A 27,820-nucleotide genomic window follows, 5' to 3' on the forward strand; every position below is an offset into this window, starting at 1 on the left:
CATTCCTTACTGAACAGATCTATGGTAAAAGGTACTGCCAATTGTGAAAATTTTATGTTTAACTCTAGGTCAGACCTGAGTGTACTGACCTTTTTATGAGGTATTTCAATTGCAAAACACTGTTTTTTTTCAAATGTCATAAATTTATAAAACTACATTTTTGTATGTCTTCAATGTTCTTTTTTTTTTTTTTTTTTTAGGTGATAGAATATGACTTGAGGGAAATTCAATTGCTATTTCTAGCAGGTTGAGCCATCATGTAAAATAGTGTTTCTCAGCCTTTTCTATGCCTTGCACTCCTGAGAAGTGTTTAATTTTCTTGCTTCTTAGAAAGATAATGATTCCATTATTTTAGGCCACAAGGGCCTAAAATACGTAATGGGCGTTATGCATATTTCAAGAGTTACTGCTCTTCCATCAACACCACATCTAGCCCTTCTTACAGAAATAATATCACATTTGAAGGTGAAAATGTCGATTTTTTAATAACAAATTCATCTAACTTGAACCACATGCAGTGAACAATTACGTTTGTCGTAATTTGAATTTAACATATGAGAGCGTCTCATAAAGCTAGATTTATATATCTTAATTTGCAGAGGAATTTGTAGTGGGTAGTTTAGCTTAATCGGTCAAAGCATCATGATGTGTAATCACAGGGATGTGAGTTCGAGTCCACAGCTAGCCACCTACACTTTTCTCTGCAAAATAGGGATAGTTTATCCTGTTCAGGCTATATTATTAGCATTATTCTGCGATTGAGAATTTAAAATCACTTCTTTAACTTTCTAAACTCAAAAGTTAAGATTTCAACAAAGTGAATAAAAATTCTAATATAAATTTAGTAATTAGAAAGCAAATGAATAAGTAAAGAGTGAAATCAATAACAATTATGAACATAAAATTCAATAACTTCTTTGATCCTGCTTTTCATTTATGGCCATCAAGACATGGAATTTTCTTGACGACTGTAATCTGCATTGACAAAAGAAAACATGAATCTAGATTCACACATGTGTTGATCCTCATGGAACAAGGACTCAGTATTTGGTCTTAATCTCTTGAGGGTTAAATCTACATACGTAGAATAAAATTCTTGGTGTGCTTAACACAATAAAGTTATATTTAAGAGTTAGTTAATTAAATTCTAAAAAGCAATTCTACTAAAGTATATATTTTTCTTCTTTGCTGCAATCCTAAAATTCCATTTCATACCCCATATTGGGACCCCTGGTATAAAGGGAGGTTCACTTATTGGCTAGTAGTTCAAGTATATAATTCAACCTGTAGTATATTACAAATAATTTAATCCCAAGAACTGACTGAAGCAGAATTTCAATTCAGAGATGAAGAAATGAAACTCTGAAACAGGTTAAACTATACTCAGTACCAACTTATTATATAACCCTCTCCTTAAAAATAAGTACATAGGGGTCTTCTTCTAAGTGACCACTCAACCTGTTAGAAATAGCATCAAATTTCCCTCAAATTACATTTTCATGTCTTAAAAGGCAAGGAGCACATTAGTTAATGTGACCCTCGATACACACTACCTGAAAAAAGTAAATAAGAAAATAAATGATGATCTGAGGTTCAACAACAACAAAACCAAGCAGTTTCTCACTTGTTTACCATAAATGTGAATTGAACAATAACATTAAGTAAAAATGGAAACAAAATTGAATTATTCTTCTATGGACGTGACTCAGATGCTTATTGCAGCAACCAAAAGTAATACTCATTAAACTCCATATCAATTTTTACAAGTGTTCTTTCTACATGTTTGGCCCTAATTTTTGCTCCATTCCTTATATGTAAACAATAAAGTGACTAGAATTATATCAGGGTGTAATTCTACAATAAAGATGGGATGACCTTGGCTAGAATAATACCAGTCAAGTGATTTTACATCTGTCAAAACAGAGCTGACTAAGGCTACACAATAACACTAACAACAACAACGAACAGAAATGCATACCTACATACTTACACATATACACACAAACATATACATAACCATATGCACAAATGAATACACATATATGAATATATTTGTGTGTGTGTGTGTGTGCATTGGCTTAGTGGTTAGGGTGTTGCACACATGATCATAAGATTGTAGTTTCAATTCCTGAATCAGGCAATGCATTGTGTTCTCGAGTAAAACACTTCATTTTACATTAGACCTGTTTACTCAGCTGGCGTAAATGAAAAATCCTATGACAGAGTTCTGGGAAACCAACATTATAAGCTTGTAGCTTGGCAAAGATCTTTAATCCTCATTTTAATACACACACATACACATAATATGTATATATAATATATATATATATATATATATATATATATATATATATATATATATATATATATAGGGAGAATTCACAAAAAAAAAAACCAAAAGACGAAGGCAGGTGGTGTAGAAAACAAACAAATGTATTAGTATAATGCTTGGGAAGTGAAAAAGTCTTTAACGTTTCGAGCCTATGCTCTTCCACAGAAAGGAACACGGAAAGAAACAAGGAGAGAAACATGTATAAATGTATATATATAAATATATATATATATATATATATATAAGTTCAAAAAAACAATAACAAAAAAAACAACAAAGTGAGGACGTGATACGGATAGTGTTATTGGACGCTCAGGAAAGGAAAGAGAGAGTGTATGACATTTCGGATATATATATATATATATATATATGTAAAAGGTGGAAGAGGAACACACCAGTAGATATATATGGAAAAAAGACAAAGTAGAAAATGCTAAAATACTTTTATAAAGAACATTACAGAACCGGTTTCGATCCTTGAGATCTTTTCAACAGTAAATATGAATAATAGATTTTTGAAAAATTAAATTTTGGTAAATTTAAAAGAAAAGTCTTTTTAAAGACATATTTGTATAGTATACTAGTAACAGCGGCATTTTTCTTGCTTCTGCCTGTCTCTGTCTCACTTGTTAACTCTTGTGGGTTCGAAGAAGGACTTCACTTGCAAGATATTGATCAACCTGGTGCTACACCATGCAATGGAACTGAACCCAACCAAATAGTTGTGAAGTGAACATGAAAGACTTAAAGGACATTGCCTGAAACATGTATAAATTTACACTTAGACTACCCTAAAAAAAAGTCGAGATTTTGGAGAGGTTCAATTTACATCTTTCCTTCATGAAGATGAAAGAAAATCACCTAAGTTGGTTACAGATAAATAAACAGTAATGACACAAAAAAAAATGAATAAAATTGGGTTAAAATACATTAGAGTACCCACCATGGCCACCACCAGCCCCGGATTCAAGGCTAAAGATAAGAATTAACAAATGATATACAGACCCTTAGGTCTAATAAATAGATCTACTTATACTTTTATTTTCAAGAATAGGGCCCTTTACAAGTGTGTATGTATAGGTTTTCCTAGCTTCCTAGTTAACTAGAAAACAAAGAATTCAGCCAGTGTTTGCCTTGAAGCTACAGATGCTGATAAATCAAAGGGTTATCAACTTGGCTGATTACGACACACACACACACACACAACTTCAGAACATAACCAAAAGTAGTGAAAAAAAGAAAAAAAGAGGCAAAACAAGAAAAAAAGAAAAGCAAAACTTGTCTGCGTGAAAGGTTAGAACTATGCATTGGTTTTAATCAAATAGGATAGTCATGGAAATGAGGAAGAAAATAAGTAAAAGACAAAATAAGATAAAGATTTAGGGAAAAAAAAAATGGTAGAGATATAACTTGTAAACTGATGGCCTTCCTTTCCAGTGGTGGTAATATTTTGACTTCTTGTGACACTTTGAAGCTGTTTTATCTCTTCATGTGGGCTACTGATTAGAAAGAAAGAAGTAGGTGGTTGATACAGTACTCGCTTTATCCTCTTGGCTAGAAACAGCAAGTGAACCCTTAATTATTAAATAAAGCATACAGTGTGTACTGCGTGTGTGCATGTGAGTGTATGTATGTGTGTGAGTGTGTGTATGAAAGAGAGAGAGATGGAGAGAGAGCACGTTTGTCTGTTAAACCTCAATCCTATATCTAAAACGTTTTTGTACTGTTGGTCTAATAAAGAGGTATCTGTCTTTATTAGCACTGGATGGAAGTTTGGTTCCATGAGTTTCAGTTGCAAATAAATATCAGTGCCTTGTTACCACCACCACCACAAGTGAGGGAACTCATACATAATGACTTGACCTGCTTGAAATAACAGCTAAACAACAGTAACAACCTATAAGACTACAGCTGAATATGTATAAGAAATTAAAGATTTGAATGAAAAAGAGGCAAACATACATACACATACATATATATTACACATACTTACATACATATATATGTATATACTGATATATATATATATATATATCAGAAAAAGAAGGCGCAGTAAAGTGCAACACAGAACCAAAATCAGGTTTAGTAGTGGCTCCACAATCCACTCCAGCATCCAGTATAACAAGACACAGGGCACCAAACTCAGAATAGGCTAGAGTGCAGAGTATGCGCCAAATATTAGAAAGAAATAATAAGCAGAAAACAGGTGTGATATTCAAACCTTTGAATACCACACCTGTTTTCTGCTTGTTATTTTTTTTTATTGTATATATGTATGTATGTACACACACACACACACACACACACACACACACACACACACACACACACACACACACACACACACACATATATAAACATTTCTTTAGAACTCTTAAAACAATATTTACATTTGACGGATATTTGTCATATTGTTTGTTGTTAACACGTTTCGGTTGATATACCCTCCAGCCTTCATCAGGTGTCTTGGGGAAATTTCGAACCTGGGTTCTCATTTCTAAGGTATTTTTCAATGTTATTAGTTTCTTTGAGGTGATATTTGGCTGCTAAATTCAGCATATAGAAGACAAACCATTGAGAGGGCCTCTAAAAAGTTGTTTGTTCTACTAGATACAACAACCAAATCTCCTTTGAATTCCATATGCTGTCTCCTCTCTCTGCTTTTTCTACTGCTGTTGTAGTGATTTCTGATTCTCAGTGTTTCAGTGGTTGGTCACTGTCACCCAACATTTGAGTCACTTGTGTCTGTGTCACCAACTTCTCATCATTACACTGTAAATTTCATCCCACTCAAAGTATTAAACTCAACTCTTCTTCTCCAGAATGGTACTTTTCTGCAGGGTGACAATGCAAGTTCCAATTCAAATTTCTTTCAGTCTTTTACGTAACATTTTGGGTGTTGAGCCAACTTCTTCTTCTTCTTCTTCTTCTTCTCCTTCTCCTTCTTCTTCTTCTATAATTGTCCAATATTTAGTAGTTTGAGGCAAATTTCTGCATCACCTGCTACATCTCCATGTTGCTGGGGTGAGTGCAGCACTGTCTGTTCTTTTCTGTTGTTGGGAGAGTGCAAACACTTCCCAGTATTGCATTGTGTTAGTTTTTTTGTCTCTTGAGGTGTGGTACAGTTTTTTTGTTGTATTACTGCTTGTATTGTGTACTGAGTGTATATTATTATTATCATCATCATTATTATTGTTATTATTATTATTATTATTAAATCCACATCATCCCTGATTGAGTAGATCTATGATTAAAGACATTACAGTCAGTCATGGTCATATCATTTTTATTGGCCAAGACTATACTATCCAATGGTTTCTTTGTCAAGTGTGACTTGAAGATTTGGCTGCTGTTTTTAGCAGGCTGTATGATTGCATAAAGGTTTCTTCATCAACTTGAAATAGAGTTAGTGGGTATTAGGTATAATTTACTTGACATTTTGTTTGTGTGCGCGTGAGGGTGCGTGGGGTATGTATTATGATAGTTTGTATGTTTTAGGTAGAATTAGGCAAGATATACTAGACAGTAGGTTACATGTTACAATGTGGAATAGAACAAGTGAAGTAGGAGTGTTAGTCTTTCTTTCTTTAAATGACAAATAAGTCAGCCTAGTTTCTTCACTTCAACAGTTAAAAAATAGTGTTCATCTATATTTTCTCTTGTATTTCAGTAAAGCCATATCAGTTAAATATTATCACGCTTGTTAATGCCAGGCATTTTTAACCTTGAATGTTAGAGAAGTCAGTATTCAGTCAAAATTCTTGTCTGAGAAACAAAAACTGGTTGTAATTTTAATAATCTTCAGCAGATATAGGCATGGCTGTGAGGTTCACAAGTTACTTTAGAGCCATATAATTTCAAGTTCAATCCCACTGTGTAGCACCTTGGGTGAGTGTCTTCTAGGGCCTACTGTGTATGTATGCATGCATGTGTGTGTATGTGTGTGTGTATGTGTAACTTATTGATATGTGTCGGTATGTCAAGCTAAAATTAAAATAATTTTACATGAAACTGAAGGATTAACCAATACATTACATAGCGTATATATTGGGTTGTCTGGAAAGTTCATGCCGATTTTTAAAGGAAAGAAAAAGGTCAATAAATACTTGCCATTACATTTTTAATCAACCAAGTTTGAACCATTTTGTTGCACAATGCATCTCCATCTTTTCTTTAACTTGAAAATACCCTCTTCCCAGAACTGAGGTAGTTTCATGGTAAATAAGTTGAAAGGTAAGCTACTATAAATCGGCACGAACTTTCTGGACAACCCAATATTTATCATACTTTTACAAGAATGGTGACAGTGACTTCAAAGTTTCAGCTTGCTAACCTTCATCACACAAACTAAATCAGCTTAGCAGAAATGGACTTGAAGGCTTTTGTAATACTCTTTTATTACATTAGCATATACTTACTGGCATACACACACACACACATGTATATATGCATATTGTTATATTCCTCTAATTCAGTTCTGACTAGGTATGGAACTGAATTTGGTGACTTTTGCTTTGTTTAGTAAATGTATTTGTATTTTGTTAATTTGTAAGGAAAGATTTGCCAATGTTCTGCGCCGTGAGGACCAAAGACTCGAGGTATTTCGTGTTGCAAGACAGTGTAGGAGAGAGAATAGTGATGTTGTAGGAGAGAAATGTGTTCGCATGGATGATGGTACGCTTGCATTAAATGAGGATGCAAAGAAAGAGGTCTGGAGATGCCACTACGATAGATTGCTTAATAAAGAGAATGAATGGGAGAAAGAGAGCCTGCCGTATGTCGACCCAATAGAGGGACCAGCTATCCGAGTTGATAGTACCAGGGTAGATAAAGCAATTAAGAGTATGAAGACCGGGAAAGCCCCCAGCCCATCAGGAATCACTGCAGAGATGCTCAAAATATCTGGCAGTGTTGGCTATAGCCTAGTCACCCGTATTACGAACCAGGTGATACACGAAGGAGTCATACCCAATGACTGGTGTAGCAGCATCATAGTCAACTGCTACAAAGGTAAAGGGGACGCTTTAGATACAAATAATTACAGAGGCATCAAGCTGTTAGATCAGGTTATGAAAGTTACAGAGAGGGTCATAGCCCAACTAATTAGGGAGCGAATCAATTTAGATGAGATGCAGTTTGGGTTCGTGCCAGGTAAAAGCACTACTGATGCCTTATTTCTAGTGAGACAGTTGCAGGAGAAATACCTAGCTAAGGATAAACCTCTGTACCTAGCTTTCGTTGACATGGAGAAAGCCTTTGACAGGGTCCCCCGATCCCTTATCTGGTGGTCAATGAGGAAACTTGGGATAGAAGAATGGTTAGTGAGAGCTGTGCGAGCCATGTACAGAGATGCTGCCAGTAAGGTGAGGGTTGGAAATGAGTACAGCAATGAATTCCGGGTAGAGGTAGGGGTCCACCAAGGTTCCGTCCTCAGCCCCCTATTATTTACCATAGTCCTCCAGGCAATCACAGAGGAGTTCAAGACAGGTTGCCCCTGGGAGCTCCTCTATGCTGATGACCTTGCCCTAATTGCGGAGTCACTATCAGAACTAGAGGAGAAGTTTCAGGTGTGGAAGCAAGGTCTAGAATTGAAGGGCCTTAGAGTCAACCTAGCTAAAACCAAAATCCTAATAAGTAGGAAGGTAGATAAAACACAAACCCCTTCAGGTAGATGGCCCTGCTCAGTATGTAGAAAAGGAGTAGGTAGTAACTCTATAAGATGTACCCGGTGCAAGCTATGGACACATAAGAGGTGCAGCAACATCAAAGGCAGGTTAACTAGCAAGTTAGTTTTTGTTTGTGGCAGATGTTCAGGTGCAATAAAGACTGCAAACAAACAGGAAACAACTTCTGTCTCATTCCAGGGTGAAAAACTAGAGGTAGTCGATAGCTTCCGCTATCTGGGCGACCAAGTTAGTAGTGGGGGTGGGTGCGCTGAAAGTGTAGCTGCTAGAATAAGAATAGCCTGGGCAAAGTTTAGAGAGCTCTTACCCCTGCTGGCGACAAAGGGACTCTCACTCAGAGTAAAAGGCAGACTGTATGACGCATGCATACGAACAACCATGCTACATGGCAGTGAAACATGGGCTGTAACTGCTGAGGACATACGTAAGCTCGCAAGGAATGAAGCCAGTATGCTCCGTTGGATGTGTAATGTCAATGTGAATACCCGTCAGAGTGTAAGTATCTTGAGAGAAAAGCTGAACATTAGAAGCATCAGTTGTGGCGTGCAAGAGAGACGATTGCGCTGGTATGGACATGTGGTGAGAATGGAGGAGGATTGCTGCGTGAAAAAGTGCCACACCCTAACAGTTGAGGGAACCCGTGGAAGAGGTAGGCCCAGGAAGACCTGGGCTGAGGTGGTGAGGCAAGACCTTCGTACATTGGGCCTCACCGAGGCGATGACTACGGACCTAGACCTTTGGAAATGTGCTGTGCGTGAGAAGACCCGGCAAGCCAAGTAAGATCGTTGCCAGTGCCCCTGGACTGGCTTGTGCGGGTGGCACATAAAAGACACCATTTCGAGCGTGGCCGTTTTCGTGCGGGTGACACGTAAAAGCACCCACTACACTCTCTGAGTGGTTGGCGTTAGGAAGGGCATCCAGCTGTAGAAACTCTGCCAAATCAGACTGGAGCCTGGTGTTGCCATCCGGTTTCACCAGTCCTCAGTCAAATCGTCCAACCCATGCTAGCATGGAAAGCGGACGTTAAACGATGATGATGATGATGATGATGATGACATTTACTAAACAAGGCAAAAGTCACCAAACTCAGTTTATTACCTCGTCAGAACTGAATTAGAGCAATATAACACATATGTACATGTGTGGTCCTTTTTTTAAAAAGACATCTTCAAGTCAAGAAGGACAGCAGTACCTACAACCCTTTACAAGACCTCCAAACCTGGTAGGAGGTTAGGGGAAGCTTATCTTTTAATCGATGACCTGGCCTGAAAGCTTGCCACAAAATGGTCACTGCTAAATGTACACAGAGTGCCAGGGACAGTGATGTGAAACCCAGGTGACAGATTAAATCTACCACCCAAGAAGGCAGTAGCAAAGCCTAAAATCGAAACATTACAGCTTCAGTAACTAAGTCCATACCACACTTTGATCAGGCAATGTTGAACCTAATACCAATCAGTAAATATCCATTCGACCAGCTCCTACAAGATCATGGAGGGTTACAAGCTCAGAACACAAAGCCATAAAATTAACATAAGGCTCCCAGTCCATTTCTGTAGTTCTGCCAATTTGCCGCACTAGATTACTACTTTTTTCATCAACCCTGAAAGGAGAGAAGACAAAGTTGACTTTGGAAGGATTTGAACTCAGACCACAGACCATTAGAATTAATATAATGAAACATTCTATCCAACACTAACAACTCAGTTGATTTACTGCTTTTATGCCCATCATAAGCAAAAAGTCCAGTAGCTTATTAATTCAATGTGTAAAGATGAAGAACAAGCCATGTAAAAATGCACCCGGGATACTCTGTAAAATGGTAAGCATTAGGAAGGGTACCCAACTGTAGAAATCATGCCAAAACAGACGACTGGGGGCTTTGTGCAGCACTCTGGCTTGACACCTCTTGTCAAGATATCCAATCCATGCCAGCATAGAAACAGACATTAAATGATGATACAAATGCTGCTACTGCTGATGACGATGAATTGATGGCAAAAGGGCATCTAGACATTGACTACTGCCTGAAGAAGTCTTGGCCATTCTAGCATGGAAAAAACAGACATAAAAATGATGAGGAGGTTTATGATGATTTTATTGTTTTATAGGTTTCATATAAGTTACTTGCCATAAGGCTTATACTGTGATCAGGAGACATAACACAGTGTTAGTGGAAAGGTTAGATAGAACCCAATAAACTTTAAGTTACTGGTGTAAGTGTACATGTGTGTTTAATACAGCATCATCATCATCATTTAATGTCCGCTTTTCCGTGCTAGCATGGGTTGGACAATTTGACAGGAGCTGGCGAGGCCAGGCACCACACAAGGTTCCATAGTTGGTCTTGGCATAGTTTCTACCACTGGATACCCTTCCTAATACAAACCACTTTACAGAGTGTACTAGGTACTTTTCATGTGGCACCAGCATTTCTTAAGTGACAATTAAGAAAAATAAACTGAATTGTCAAAAACAATCATTTAGCCATTCAATAAATACAGATCAATAAAATAATTACGGAGATGTACTTGCATAGCAAGTGACCTGATCTGAGATCGTGTGTTGGAATGAAAACAAATGCAGCGTGGAAGGTGTTTAAGTCTTATTGACATCTTAATGATGTTAGAGAGGATTTTAATAATTCAAAGGAGATTTGGTTGTTGTATCTAGTAGATCAAACAACTTTTTAGAGGCCTTCTCAATGGTTTGTCTTCTATATGCTGAATTTTGTCAGTGAACAGGTCGCAGTCTCAAAGCGATGAAAATATTTTGGCAAATTAAATTTAAATGTTGAAGTGAATCTAACGGTTTTTGTGTGTTTCTTAAATGGCTTATAAACACCTTCCACGCTGCAATAAAATAATTACCAAACCAAAATAAGTACAGAGGCTGATATGACCAACTAAGACTTTTGAAAGTAGAGCTCCACCATGATCACATTTAATCACTGAAACCAGTAAAAAGTTAAAAGAGAATATTTCCAGTGGGTCAAGTGATAATATTAAGATTCTATCCTTATCTCATAATATATGAAGCAGATACTATAAGAGAAGGCATTAATTGTCTTAACCAACATAACATCGTTTAAATCCTATTTCTAAGGATGGCAGGGAAGTTGTTTAGATCTGATTTAGTTGCTACTGGCACTGTGATTCTTTACAACATAAAGGCTCTCTTCACTAGCTTGTATAATGAAAGATTAGATTAAGGGCGAAGTGTGTATGTGTGAGGGTGGCTTAGGGTAAAAAGGTTAACAGCAGATCAGGAGGAATTAAATTTAGAGAAAATGGGAGTGAAAATAGAAAGAGTAAAAAAAGCGAAAGAGAGAGAGAGAGAGAGAAAGAGAGAGAGAGAGAGAGAGAGAGAGAGAAAGAGAGAGAGAGAGAGAGAGAGAGAGAGAGAGAGAGAGAAAGAGAGAGAGAGAGAGAGAGAGAGAGAGAGAGAGAGAGAGAGAGAGAGAGTGTGTGTGTGTGTGTACGAATATGTGTTAAAACAAATATACAGATGCAGGGACCAAGTGACCAAATTTCAAGAATCAAAAGATGCCTTATCAAAATGGTGAAATTCTAGATGTTTTATGAACAAGGTGGTTGGAAAAAGAAACAAAACTTTTCTTTTTCTTTTTATTTGTTGTTTTTCTTTTTATATTTTTCTTGTATTGATTTTGTTTAGGAGGTGGATGTGAGTAGAGGTGTCAGGAAAGGGTTGGTTAAGATTTATTTGCAAAATAGAATTGCTAGAGAATTTGGGGTTTTTTGAATAAACAAACCAAACCTTATCTTAGCTGGACTAATGTTGGAAAGAACAAGTAGAAATGTGTAGAAATATATATGGCAGCTTGTGCCGGGGACAGGAAAAAATAAAGAAAAACAAACAAGCAAAAAAACACAACTTACTGTGTATAGCAATTACAGTGACAAAACTTAGTGAAACAAAAAATAGCACCAATGGTGATAAGAACAACAGCAGCAACAATAAATACAACAATGATAACAAGAAAATCTGCTGTGAACAACAACCAATTTAACAACAACAGCAATAGCAACAACATCATCACCATCATCGTTTTTATGTCCGCTTTTCCATGCCTGCATGGATTGGATGGAATCTTGTTGAAACAGATTTTCTATGGCTGGACATCCGTCCTGTCGCCAATCTTTCGCTTTTTCCAAGTATGATAATATTTTCCTATGACCATACATGTTTCCATCGAATATTTGGAAGGAAGGACACTATTTGCATGGTGGTGGTACTCAGCTGAAACTATCACATGATGTCAACACAAGGAAACACCAACACACACACACACACACACGACAAGCTTCTTTCAGTTTCTGTCTACCAAATCCATTCACAAGGGTTTGGTTGATTCAGGGCTATAGTAGAAGACGCTTGTCTAAGGTGCCATGTAGTGGACTGAACCCAGAAACATGTGGTTGAAAAAATAAACATTTTACCAGACAACCATGCGTGCACCTAACAGTAAATATACAGAATTGTTTAAGACAGGTAGGAAGACTGAACTTCAGAAGAGAGTATAAGTTGATACTATTGATCCCAGTAACTTATTGGTACCTTATTCTATCGAGTCTAGAGTGATGAAAAGGAAGGGTATTTTTGGCAGGATTTGAACTCTCAAACATAAAGGGCTGGAAGAAATATCACAAATCATATTGTCCAGTTTTTTAAACCAACCCATCATGATACAGTTAGTATATAAAATTCTTTCTAATTTGGGCAGACAACATGAAATTTTGGGGGAAGTGAAGCAGTGGTACTTACTCTATAGATCTTGAAAGGATGAAGAGCAAGGTCAACCAAGGTGGAATTTGAACACAAAGCTGGAAGAATGCCACTATGCATTTTCTCCAGCATGCTAATGACTCCATCAGCTTACCACCTTAGTAAGTATATTAAAAATGGTGGAAGGCCAGTTTACGGGATTACCAGTTTACGGGATTAGGTTTCCTGTCCATAAAGGGTTTAGCTTTATGACATGTCGTCAGATCCCAAAAATGGGATGGGAAACCTAAGGTAATCCTATAAACTGGCCTTCCCCATTTTTAATATATACTACTCTACATCTTAGAGTATGCTTTTTCTTTCAGATTAATGTTTTCTACAAACGATATATATATATACATATATATATATATATATATATATATACACACACAAACACACACACACAAATGATCGAGACCTTTGGCAATTTGCTGTGCTTGAGAAGACTCGCCAAGCCAAGTGAAATCATAATTGTGGACAATGCTGGTGACACATAAAAGGCACTCACTACACTCATGAAGTGGATGGCTTTAGGAAGGGCATCCAGCTGTAGAAACCAAGCCAAATCAGATTGGAACCTGGTACAGCTCTCCGGCTTACCAGTTCCAGTAAAACTGTCTAACCCATACCAGCATGCAAAACAGATGCTAAATGATGATGATGATGATGATGATATATATATATATATATATATATATATATATATATATATGTATGTGTGTGTGTGTGTGTGTGTGTGTGTGTGTGTGACTGCATGTGTATCGTTGGCGATTTTCTTTCTCCGTCTTCCCTTCCTTGGACTTTTTCTACATTTCTGATGAAGAGCTTCGCTCAAAACGTGAAATCCTCTTTCTTTTCTTTCCTTTCCTGAGCATCCAATAACACTGTACTTATTTCACGTCCTCACGTTGTTGCTTTTCCTTGTTTTTTCTTGCTTGTTCATGTTTGAATTGACTATATATATATATATATATACACACACACACACACACGCACACTAAACAACTAGAACCACATTACCTACCTACCTATCTACCTAACTAGTGACCTACCCAAACCATCCCTGATTGCTCCTGTTTGGTAGCATAATTTGCCAGAAAATCGAGATAAGGATAACCTCACTAACTGACTTGGTTTTATATCATTGACTACACTGTATTTCTTCTCCTCTACCTACCCCTTATTTAACCTCTCCTTCTATTCCTCTCCCCCCCTCTTCTATCTGTGTCTATCTGACTTTCTCTAAAATGTTCTTTATGCTTCTCACTTTCCTCACTCGCTCAACAAATGTGACCTTTCTCCAAAATTTGTTTCTTTTATAATCTTTTATAATTTTCTCATTTAGTTTTTTTGTTTTTTGGTCTTTTGTTAAAATTTGTTTTCAGTTGGAAAGGAAGGCATCTATAGTAAATAAAATAAACAGGAAAAAAAAACATAAAATAACCCTCGATATATATATATATATATATATAAATAAAAAGAGTGGTGAAGAAGATGGTGGTAGTAGGGCGATTTGATAACTAAAACATTCCAGCACAAGCTGACAATAGAGTCGTTCTAGAACACAAGCAAAATGTGTGCAAAATTTGGAAATCATTTACTGGTGCAATACATATATAAAATATATATATAGAGAGAGAGGCTGGGGAGAAAACGAGACTGTAATATATGCATGTATGTGTGTGTGTGTGTGTGTGTGTGTGTGAGAGAGAGAGAGAGATAATAACTATAAATGAACTAATGTTTTCAAAATTCTTTAATCTGAGTTCAGGGCTGTCACTAATTTTTAAATAATCAACAACACAAAAGCCAGGGTATACAGCTGTAGATGCTTCACTTCTTTTATTGATATTATAATCAACTTTATACATACTGTATTTTTTCCTAATGTTTGTATAAACAAGGGGAAAAAGACATGTTTATATTATATATATATATATGGCTGTGTGTGTATGCTTATTTATGTTTAACAAGAAAAAGAATCTTTTTGAAAATCAGTCTGTTAATAATAACATTTTGGAGATTTCAAATATAAGTAAATTTGATAGTAATTGAATAACTACAGTAAAAAGTTTTTAAAAAAAATATTTCGCATGTAAAAATTGGATATTATTATTTTTTAAATAATGCTTCTGTCTGTCTGTCACTCCCTCTCAACTAGCTTGGTCTTCTTTTTCTCTTTTCATCTTGATAAATTTTGTTAATTCCATTTTAGTAGAATGCAATTCAAGAATGCATTTAATTATAAAGCATGCTGACAGAAAATTATTTCAGTAAGATGAGTATATCTAAATGTATATATGTGTGTGTATGTAAGTGTATATATGTGTGTGTGTGTGCATGTGTGTATTATGATTAATTTACTTACACTTCAATCTTTTTGTTTATTCATTGTTTAAAAAAAGAGAAGGAAATCAAAAGAGAAACTCGAACACGACTTATACATCAAAATTAAGTTGTACATAATCTTACATAATCTTAAGATTGGTACCAGTGGCGGTGACGCCTAAGTTCTTCATACAGTCATGTGCATTTAATAATTTATTTGCAGAATAAAAAAATGATGTTGTTTTCCAAACCTTATTTTAAGAACTATGTACTGGGTTGTTCGGAACTTCTTGCATTTGGTCACTAGAGTCTGGGATAATCTTTTGGGAAACTTTTCTTCAGTACAAATCATTAAAAAAAAAAAATGGATTTCAAACTTTCATTCATCCATTCAAGAGTTGAGTATGTATCTGAGCAACACCTCTTCATTACTCCTTCAATGTCACAAAGGACAATAGACTGGCTTACTGATTTCTTTCTCTGAGACACAAATAAATGAGGCTATTGTCATCAGATATATATATATATATATATATATATATATATACAGACATGTCTGTGTGATTAAGAAGTTTGCTTCTCAGCCAAGTGGCTTTGAGGTCAGTCCAACAGTGCAGTACCTTTGGCAAATGTCTTCTATTATAACCTTGGGTTAACAAACTAATAACTTGTGAGGAAATTTGGTAGATGGAAACTGAAAGAAGCCTGTTGTATGAAAGTGTATGCTTGTGTTTGTGTTTTGTGTCTGCTTATACTCTTTACTCTTTTACTTGTTTCAGTCATTTGACTGCGGCCATGCTGGAGCACCGCCTTTAGTCGAGAAAATCGACCCTAGGACTTATTCTTTGGAAGCCTAGTACTTATTCTATCGGTCTCTTTTTGCTGAACAGCTAAGTTACGGGGACATAAACACACCAGCATCAGTTGTCAAGTGATGGTGGGGGGACAAACACAGACACACAAACACACATGCATATATATATACATATATACGACGGGCTTCTTTCAGTTTCCGTCTACCAAATCTACTCACAAGGCTTTGATCGGCCTGAGGCTATAGTAGAAGACACTTTCCCAAGGTGCCATGCAGTGGGACTGAACCTGGAACCATGTAGTTGGTAAGCAAGCTACTTACCACACAGCCACTCCTGCGCCTATATCTTGGCCTTACACAATAGTTGTAAGCAAGTGTCGCTATCATACAACTGGTGTTGTGTTGTTTATTTCTAATCTGTGAAGACATGTTTGGCCATGGGAAAATGTATTGCCTATAAACAGGTGAGAGTTGCTAACAGGAAGGGCATCTGGCCATAGAAAATCTACAGCAATGAATCATCTCATTTTTACTCAGTGCAAAGCATAGAAAAGTGAACATTAAAACAAAGATGGTGCGGAGATGATGCTAATCACACACGCACACACACCCCCTATGTGTGCATGTGTGTGACTGATGATCCCACTGTTTGTGGTTGGGCTGCAACTAGTAATGTCTTTTGATATTTCCTGTCAGCAAATTGGTCATTAGCTTTGCACATCTAAATTCCTCTGCAATAAGAAACTCTTACTTCAAAAACATATAAGAGTTCTAACAAAAGGGGAAGTCTTAACTTCTTTCTGTCTAAGCAATGCTAGGGTAAAAAAAAAAAAACTAGTCATGCTAGTGCAAAAAAACTGTCAAACAAAATGACTAAACAAGCACAAACAAAAGCCAAATAACACCTAAAGCAGTAGGAATGTTTTTAAAGCAAATTTCAAATAAAGAGAGTTACAGCTGGCATAGGCAAGGTATTGGTCAAAGGATCAAAAGTTTCTTTCTTCCTAATGGTGTAGCACTGTGTCCAGGAACCAGTAGACATAGCTGTATGTAGGTATCACAGTGTTGTTTAATTTTAGGCCAGCTCTTATCAAGTAGACTATGATCAAGGATGTTCATATAGTTTCATTTTCAACCACAGTGTACATAGGACTACATTATCCAATGCAGCATTCTTCTTTTAAAATGATGAGGTGTGATTTGAAGGAGATTTAGCCGCTATTTCCAGTATGTTGAGAAACAGCAGAAAGCAGGCATAGGTAACCCTTTTCAAGAAGCAAGCCACATGAGACATGGTTCATCATCAGGTAGCTTGCACTACCAAAAAAAATTAAAGGAAATTTTTCATTAAGTATGCCATTCAGAGAATGTCCTACGGACAGCATGTGGCCAGTAGGCTGCAGGTTGGCCACGACTGGCATGGAAGTGAGCTTCTTGATCAATTGTTGCTGATAGTAGTTGTTCAGCCCTATTTCAGTATTAGCTGAACACACCAATAATCAAATGTATTCCATCCTATCTTCTTTTTTTTCAAGGCAAAGTGTATCTTGGACTACATCAACCAATGTACATTATTTTTATTATTTAAGAATCGAGATTCTATAAACCAAGGTGCCATACAAAAAGCATTGCTGTGGGTGCTGATGTCACATAAAAAGCACTGTTGCCATGTAAACAACACCCAGTACACTCTGTAGAGTGGTTGGCATAAGGAAGAGCATCCAGCCGTAGAAACCAAGCTAAAACTGACTATGGAATCCAGGGTGGCCCCCTGGCCTTGCCAGTTCCTGTTAAACTGTCCAACCCATGCCAGTTTGGAAAACAGACATTAAATATTGATGATGATGATGGTGATGAAGAAGAAGTTAAGATTTAATCTGAGGAAGATTTGCTAGCTATTTCTAGGAGGTCAATCAACCACTTAGAAGCTCATTTGTTGAGTCATATGACTGATAAAATTTTATGTAAGGGTAGGGTATATGAAATAGGAACATTTAATTTTATGAAAAAATATTTGTTTGGATAAATAGAAATTCCTGGGGAGAAAAAAGAGCAAGGAAACTCTATAGCATGATGGAAAGAGAAATGTATGAATCTTAAACTTGTTGACTACAAAATGGAGATATATTCTGTATTTCATAGAAAGAAAATCAATTAATTAAAAATAAATAAATAACAAATATCTCACTTTCTTACAAAACAAGGAAAATATATAAATATGTGTGTATGTGTGTGTGCATATTATATATATATATATATATATATATATATATATATATATTCATGTTTGTGTATGTGTATATATATGTGTGTATGTATGTACATACATATGTACATTCATACACACACACACACACGTTAAGTGAATTAATAAGTAAATAAATACATAAGCACGTAAATACATGAAAACAGAGAAAGGTTGAGAAAACATACAAGGAAAGAGAAGACAAGTGAAGAAAAGTGTCACCTAACACCAATCCCACAAACATCATCATAGACAGTTACTTGCCCTGCAAGAAATAGCAGTTGAATATCCACCATAACACACCCCACCAGTCTTAGGAATAGAAACAATACATTAAACAGTGTAGTCTTAGATGCTGATTAAAAGATAGAATGGTCAAGGCTGGAGTGATGCTTTTGATCATATGTGTGCACAATTAGGGTTGACTTGGGGTTAAATATCAATGAAAGCAACTTGAACGAAAGAGTAAGCAAAGATGGCAAACAAGCAGGCATGGGTGTGGGGTAAGAAGCTTATTTCCTAATCACATGGTTCCAGGTTCAGTCCTACTGTGTGGCACCTCTTATTCTATCGATCACTTCCGCTGAACTGCTATGTTATGGGGACATAAACAAACTGACACCAGTTGTCAAGTAACGGTAGGGGACAAACATATTCACAAGCACATAAATATATATATGCATGCCTGCCTGCCTGTCTGTCTATCTATCTATCTATCTTCTCTTCTCTTCTCAAGACAAAAGGCTCAAATAATTGAGCTGCTGCAGCCCTCCACCCATGTCTAACTTGTGCCAGTCTGCACAGTTCTGCAAAGCTTCCATCACCAGTTTCTTTGATGTTCTTACTAAATCTGGTTTTGGGTCTTCTTCTTGTTCTGACATATGCTGCACCTTTAAACAGGAACTTGTGAAGGTCTTGTCTTCTAAGTATATGGCCAGTGAAGGTCCATTTTCTTTTGATGGTAGACACACACAAGATGGACTACTTTCAGTTTCCATCTACCACATCCACTTACAAGGACTATAGTAGAAGACACTTGCCCAAGGTGCCATGTAGTGGGACCGAGCCTGGAACCATGTGGATGGGAAGCAAACTTATTACCACACAACTACCCCTGTTCCTATATTTATGTCTGCTTTTTTGTGCTGGCATGGGTTGGATGTTTTTTTTTTTGAGACAGCATTTTATTGCTAGATACATTTTAGTAAATTAATTGACCCCAACATCTGCCACCAGGTGAGGGTTGGTGACAGGAAGGGCATCCACCCATAGAAAACCTACTTCTACAAGTCCTACCTGACTCATGCAAGTATGGAAAAGTGGATGTTAAATGATTATATATATAACACACACTATATTTGCTCTGAGTAATACACTTCCTCATCACTCTTGCTTCTAGAAATGCAGTGAACCAGTGAAATATTGAATGGAAGGCAGTGTGTGTGTGTATGCGTGGGTGTTTGTGCCTATATGTATATAAAAAAAAAAACACAGTTATATCTAATACAGTTCTATATTTAAGAGATGAGGAATTATGTACATTATTTACATATGCCCACGGGAACATGGCGTAGTGGTTAAGAGCGCGGGCTACTAACCCCAAGATTCTGAGTTTGATTCCAGGCAGTGACCTGAACAATAACAATAATAATAATAATAATAATAATAATAATAATAATAATAATAATAACAATAACATCGAAAAATACCTTAGGAATGAGAACCCAGGTTTGAAATTTCCCCAAGACACCTGAAGAAGGCTGGAGGGTATATCAGCCGAAATGTTGTGTTAACAACAAACAAGATGAGGACAAATATCCATCGAATGTAAATAATGCAACTAATGTACAGTTATATCTACTTCTACAATATTTTTTCATATTAAGGATATTCACCACTTGGTACTGTTGTTGTCAGTATGTCAGGCAAAATGCTTAGCAGCATTATGTCTGTCCTTACATCCTGAGTTCAAATTCCGCCTGGGTCCACTCTGCCTTTCATCCTTTCAGGGTCACTAAAATAAAGTACCTGTTCAACACTGGGGTCAATGTGACTGAATTACCCCCACCCCCTGAAATGTATCTCCAGTTCAACTTATCACTAAACGTGTCCCACTCATGGTTATTCCTCTGAAACAAAATTAATCTTTTCTACTTTTCTCAGATAGTAAATTACAATTTGAAGAGATTTGGTTGCTATTTCTAACTGGGTGAACACCTGTGAAGAGGCTCTCTCATTTTCTCATAAAGACTATTGTTCAATGACCTGGATACTGACGTTTTTACTCTATATCTCCATACTAACATATAATGGGAGACAGTGTCAATGGCCAGGTAGTAAATGTGTTATTATACAATAATAATAAACTGAAATATAACAGCATATTGGGTACAACGCCTTTACTTACGACATTATTGTTTTAGCTCTGAACTAGCGACTTGCCAAACAACTGCATACCTGTGTGTGCATGTTTGGTGTCTGTTTTTGTGTCCCTGTTTGTACCCCACCACTACTTGACAAAAGAGACTGATAGAATAATTACCAGACTTAAAAAAAGTGGGTGTTGGGGGGGGGGGGGGGTCAATTCCTTTGACTAAAATTCTTCAAGGCAGTGCTTCAGTATGGCAACATTTTAACAACTGAAACAATTACAAAAGATGCAGACACACACACACATATGCACACACATGTATATATAAATATAATGAGTCTACCCCTCAAATTTGTCACCATCAACCTCTCCATCTCATGAATGTCAATGTCAAATTCATCATTATCAACCTTAATTTTGTTATCCTAAGTCTCCATTCATTGTCGTTTATCTCAATTTGGCCTTCGTCAACTTCAATGTCATCACTGTAGAATGCAACCATATTTTCTTTTACTTATTATTTTTTATGAATAAACATTGACAGTGCAAAATAAGCACATGCTTAGAACATCAAGGGAAGGAGGGGGCACCACAGAAATAGTAAATGGCTTACGGCACAAAAGAAATCACTGTAAACTTGCTAAAATAATATTCGGGATGCCTTTATCTCTAAGTATAGATGCAGATGTGTTACATAAGATTAATTTTGAGGATCTGATCAAAGACTTAGCAATTCAAATAAGTAGGAGGAAACTTTTCAAATATAAATGAAGTAGAAGTATACAAAAATACATTATTTTCCCTCTTACTGTTTTGTTTTGTTTTGAAAAATAAAAATTTATTTTATGGTTTGTTATTGTTTATATTTTGAATTACATAGTCTTTTATGGGGGCACCAAAATCTTTTAAGTGCTTAGAGCCTCGATGGGTTTTAATCCAGCCCTGCTGACATCACAGAATAGTAAAAGAATTAAAAAGTTTTGTAAAGGATAACAAATTTTGTATAATAAAAACCAATACAACTTACATAACCATAAATATACAAATATTTAGTACATTACCAGCAAAACTACATACTATATCGTTGGCACTCCGTTGCTTTCGATGTTGAGGGTTCCAGTTGATCCGATCAACGGAACAGCCTGCTCATGAAATTAACGTGCAAGTGGCTGAGCACTCCACAGACACGTGTACCCTTAACGTAGTTCTCGGGGATATTCAGCGTGACACAGTGTGACAAGGCTGACCCTTTGAATTACAGGTACAACAGAAACAGGAAGTAAGAGTGAGAGAAAGTTGTGGTGAAAGAGTACAGCAGGGTTCGCCACCATCTCCTGCCGGAGCCTCGTGGAGTTTTAGGTGTTTTCACTCAATAAACACTCACAACGCCCGGTCTGGGAATCGAAATCGTGATCCTATGACCGCGAGTCCACTGCCCTAACCACTGGGCCATTGCGCCTCCACATACTATATGACAAAGACAAAAATAAACACTATATGTGTTACCTTTTATTTATTATTCTCGTTTCTTAACTTTCTTGACGTATTCCTAAAATTCAGCACAAGTCAACTCAGTGTTGATCAATATATGTATTTCATCATTATCATTGTCATTATCATTTGATATCTGATTTCCATGCTGGCATGGATTGGATGGTTTGGTTAGAGTTGGCAAGCTGGAGAGCTGCACCTGGTTCCAGTTGTGCGTTTTGGTTTGGTTTCTACAGCTGGATGCCCTTCCTAATGCCCACCACTTTACAGAATATACTGGGTTTTTCTTTTTACACAGCACTGGCGCAGGTGTTTTTTATGTGACACTGGAACAGGTGCTTTTTATGCGACACTGGCACAGGTGCCTTTTACATGGCACAGGTACTTTTTACATGGCACTGGCACAGGTGCTTTTTATGTGGCACCAACACCGACAGGGTCACTGACTAACTTGCAAGACAAAAATCCATTCAGCTGGGAGGGGAGCATTAACCAAGATGGTTTAGGATATCAATTCTGCTGTGATGGACAGGTCTTCTTGAGTACAGCAAGGTGCCACATATCTTGATCCTTTGTCGTCTTCTTTGTAAGGCTAGGTGTAGGAGTGGCTGTGTGGTAAGTAGCTTGCTTACGAACTACATGGTTCCGGGTTCAGTCCCACTGCGTGGTACCTTGGGCAAGTGTCTTCTACTATAGCCTCAGGCCGACCAAAGCCTTGTGCGTGGATTTGGTAGACGGAAACTGAAAGAAGCCCATCATATATGTGTGTATATATATATATATATATATATATATATAATTATGTGTATTTCTTCTATCTTAATGAATAAAAATTCTTCTGATAGAATAAATGGGTTAATAGAAACCAATGTAGCAAAGAACACAAAATAACTGTGGTTTAGTTCCTGTTTTTAAGGCAGGAACTCCTTGAAATTTTGGGTATTTGAGTATATTTAAGAATTTAAGGATTGGAGAAAACGCATGTTATAAGTATGCAATTATAACATGCGTTTTCTCCAATCCTTAAATTCTGATATATATATATGTATGTGTGTGTATATGTTTGTGTGTCTGTGTTTGTCACCCCAACATCACTTGACAACCAATGCTGGTGTGATTACGTCCCCGTAACTTAGTGGTTCGGCAAAAGAGACCGATGGAATAAGTACTAGGCTTACAAAGAATAAGTCCTGGGGTCGATTTGCTCGACTAAAGGCGGTGCTCCAGCAAGGCCACAGTCAAACGACTGAAACAAGTAAAAGAGTAAAGAGTAAAAGAGAGTATTAATCAACACCAGGCTGACTTTGATTACTGGAAATGATTGGGCCGGATTTAAGAGAATTAAGAAATAAGTTGGCATTATGGCAAATGTGTTTGGTTGTATAGGTTTGTTGTATTGGTCAGTAATGACTGGTTTAGAAGAGAAAGAATGAACAGCAGCAAATAAAAGTAGAAAAAAGAGAAAAAACACGAGGAAAAGACGAAAATAAAGAAATGCTTAACTAAACATAAGAAAAAAAAAATGAAGAAAAATTGGAGAGAAGTCAAAAAGTAGATGTGATTTGAAAAGGATTACCATATTTCATATTCTATAATGATAAGCATGCTGAGATTGGCAGTCACTAATTATTGTGATTAATTTCCAAAATGCTTAATAATAATTTAATCTGATTAAGTGCAATATTTTCATTTGCTATTGGTAAGGTTTGTGCAATAAAGAACACTTGCCAGTAAAACCCATGTTTTACTGCTGATGATCGTGAAGAGATGGAAGACAAAAGATAGTTATATATGCATGTGTATAAAGCTGTGTGTCTTCCCAAACACACACACACATGTATGTATATATATGTACACACTTTAGCTGTGGGTTAAGGCTACCATTGGTTTCATGCTGATGGGAATCCCTTAACAATTATCAAGTCTATCACATGGAACATCAGTGTTTATCTCCACAAAATGGAGATGAGCACTGATGTTCCATGTGATTGCAATCATTCTTATTGTTCAATATGAATGTATCATCATCATCATCATGATCATTTAACATCCGTTGTCCATGCTGACATGGGTTGGATGGTTTGACCAAAGCTGATAAGCTGAGGGGCTGTACCAGACTCCAGCCTGATTTGGCATAGTTTCTATGGTTGGATGCCCTTCCTAATGCCAACCACCATGAGAGTGTAATGGGTGCTTTTGAGTGCCACCAGCATGGGTGCCAGTTGTGTGACACCTGTATCTGCCATGGCTACAATTTCACTTGGTTTGATAAGTCTTGTTGTCAAGCACAGCTTATTGCCAAAGATCTTGGTCATTTGTGGTTGCCTCCATGAGGCCCAATGCTTGGAAGATGCTTTTTATGTGCCACCAGCACAGGTGCTACTTATGTGACACCTGCATCAGCTACATATATTTATATATTTGTCCACTCACGTGTGTGTGTGTGTGTGTGTGTAAACCACATAAAAAGTACCCAATATATTCTATAAAATGGTTGGCATTAGATAGACATCCAGCTGTTGAAATCAAAGCAAAATAGTCTATGGAACCTTGTATGGTCCCTGGCCTTGCCAGCTACTATCATGCTGTCCAGCATGGATAACAGACATTAAATGATAATGATGATGCTAAAGATGCTGGTTACGGCCAGTCAGAAAGTTACCTTTGGTTTCCCATTTGTTATTGCTCTTAGCGATATTGGTGAGTTGTCCAACCTGCTGGCTGGAGACACATGACAAGTGACCAATTATGTATTTATATACTCTTTTACTCTTTTACTTGTTTCAGTCATTTGACTGTGGCCATGCTGGAGCACCGCCTTTAGTCGAACAAATCGACCCTAGGACTTATTCTTTGTAAGCCTAGTACTTATTCTATCAGTCTCTTTTGCTGAACCGCTAAGTTACGGGGATGTAAACACACCAGCATCGGTTGTCATGCGATGGTGGGGGGACAAACACAGACACACATACATACATATATATATATATTATATATATATATATATATATATATATATATATATATATTATATATATAAGACGGGCTTCTTTCAGTTTCCGTCTACCAAACCCACACACAAGGCTTTGGTCGGCCTGAGGTTATAGTAGAAGACACTTGCCCAAGGTGCCACGCAGTGGGACTGAACCTGGAACCATGTGGTTGGTAAGCAAGCTACTTACCACGGTGCAGACATGGATGAGGTGTATGTATAAGAAGTTTACTTTGCAAGTAATTTGGTACATGGGAACTGTAGAAATCCCATTGTGTATGTGCTTATCACTGCAAGTCATATGATGTTTAAATTCTTTGTTGACATTATGACTAATTTCTCTGCATTTTGAAAAACCTGTAGAATAGAAAATCCTATACTTGAAAAACGGGTAAGTGCTGGTGATAGGAAGAGCACCAAGTTATAAAATCCTGTCTCAAATAAGTCACCATCCAGCCCATGCTAACATGAAAAATGTCCAACACAAGCTAGCATAGAAAAACAAACATAATAGGAATGAAGAAAATATATGAAGGAGCATGACCTACTAATTAGGGTGCTGGGCTCACGATCATAGTGCTCAATTCTTGGAATAATGATTTATCCTTAATAACGGTGCTTTATTACATGTTTCATGAGTCTACTCAGCTGAGATAAGTACAAGCCTACAGAAAGTTGTAGAAAATCTGCCTCAACAAATTCCATGAAAGCATAGAAAAGGGATGTTAAAGTGATGATGATGATTCATGTGTATATGTATGTCTCAGGTTTCCATACAACTTACTCACAACAAGGAATTGGTTACAGCAGTAGACACTTGTCTAAGGTGTCATGCAGTGAGATGTAATTTGAAACCATATGCACACAATCATGCTTCTGTATGTATGTATGTGTGTGTGTGTGTGCGTGTGATGCATGTGTATCTGTATAAGGCATTAGTACTAGTAAATGTCTTACAATATATATATCCCAATGTGGCACCTTGGGAAAGTGTAGCCTTGAGCCAACCAAAGCCTTATGAATGGATTTGGTAAATGGAAACTGAAAGAAGTTTGTTGTATATACGTATACATATATCTATGTGTGTGTGTATTCGTGTTTGTGTTTGCCCCTCCACCACTGTTTGACAGCCAGTCCCCATAACCTTGCAGTTCAGCAAAAAAGCCCAATAAAATAAGTACCTGGTTTTAAAAATAAGTACTGGGGTTGATACATTTGACTGAAAACTCAAGGCGGTGCACCAGCATGGTTACAGTTGAATGACTGAAACAAATAAAAGATATATACTTATATATATATATTTCTCACAGCTGTACTGTGAAAAATCAGTAAGTGGTTACAGATATACATTTGTTTTTCTCAGCTGTGCTGTGAAAAATTAACAAAGGCGCAGGAGTGGCTGTGTGGTAAGTAGCTTGCTTACTAACCACATGGTTCCGGGTTCAGTCCCACTGTGTGGCACCTTGGGCAAGTGTCTTCTACTATAGCCTCGGACCGACCAAAGCCTTGTAAGTGGATTTGGTAGACGGAAACTGAAAGAAGCCTGTCGTATATATATATATATATATATATGTATATATATATGTATGTGTGTGTATATGTTTGTGTGTCTGTGTTTGTCCCCCCAACATCGCTTGACAACTGATGCTGGTGTGTTTATGTCCCCATAACTTAGTGGTTTGGCAAAAGTGACCGATAGAATAAGTACTAGGCATCCAAAGAATAAGTCCTGGGGTCAATTTGCTCGACTAAAGGTGGTGCTCCAGCATGGCCGCAGTCAAATGACTGAAACAAGTAAAAGAGTAAAAGAGTAAAGTGGCAACACTGTTAGTTTTATTTTTCTGCTGGTAGGTTAAATAGATTCAGCTGGACCAGTTTCTAGTAATGTTAAACTTTCACCAGAAAAAGAACTATCATCTGTCCAAGAGAGTCAGTAGTGTGTAGCTATTTATATTGTACATAAAGAAGGACAGCTAAGGTGGTCAGTCTAATTTGTGAAATAGCGCATAAGGTGTAATGGCTCATTTCATTTACTCCTAGTATTACAATAGTATATATATTACTGTATTATTGTATTATTTCAAATGTAAGTTATACCTTCTTCCTACATTAGCTATGAAGTGTCAGCTAGTAACTGAACCCACAGCTACTGGGTGACACCCTAATACATAACCATTATGTAACAAATTTTCAGACACACCCTGTAAATGCATTCATACCAGTCCCATAATATCTCCGCTGTGTTAGGCCAAGTATCCTATCTGGCAGTTTAACAGATTATTTACTGATTCTAGTTGCTGTTGGTGGTGTTTAGGCCCAGGTCAGTCCTGGTCCAGCAAACCAATGATCAAAAGTATTCGAGTAACTACATTATCCAATGAGTCCTTCCTATTTGTAAGACTGTACAGTGTGATTTCAGCAAAATTTGGCAGCTATTTTAGCAGGTTGAGCAACTACAAAAACATCCCTCTCATAGGCTGATTCTAGTTGTAGTCTAGGGCACAGTTTGTACTGTTATTTACATGCATTCTGGCCACAAATACATATTTTTGTTACACTATGTTATGTACAAGGTGCATGCATAGCCTATACTGTAACGTAATATTATGAACTTCTTTCTTGTATACTACGCATAAGACCATCTCCCCATTGCCTATTTGATAGTAGTTGTGACTTTCATTGCCAATAACTAATAGATCAAACTTGGACGCCAAAATTTCTAGATTTTCTTAAATGAGTTTCAAATTTCTCCCTGAATTGTTCCATTGCTTCCAC

General features: G+C 37.0%; 1 protein-coding gene across 3 annotated transcripts in view; it reads right to left on the reverse strand.

Moving 5' to 3' along the window:
* LOC106879211 (hepatocyte growth factor receptor) overlaps positions 1-27,820 on the reverse strand; it is a 172,367-nt gene that overhangs the window by 101,930 nt on the left and 42,617 nt on the right. Inside the window, exon 2 of one of the 3 annotated variants that reach the window (XM_052965648.2) lies at positions 26,227-26,308. The exons of the other annotated variants lie outside the window; for them this stretch is intronic. The gene's annotated coding sequence lies outside the window, so the exon portion shown is untranslated. The remainder of the gene's footprint in view (positions 1-26,226; positions 26,309-27,820) is intronic. 3 annotated transcript variants of the gene reach the window in all.

Source organism: Octopus bimaculoides, chromosome 2, assembly GCF_046866305.1.
Source record: "Octopus bimaculoides isolate indiv1 chromosome 2, ASM4686630v1, whole genome shotgun sequence".
NCBI lineage: Eukaryota > Metazoa > Mollusca > Cephalopoda > Octopoda > Octopodidae > Octopus > Octopus bimaculoides.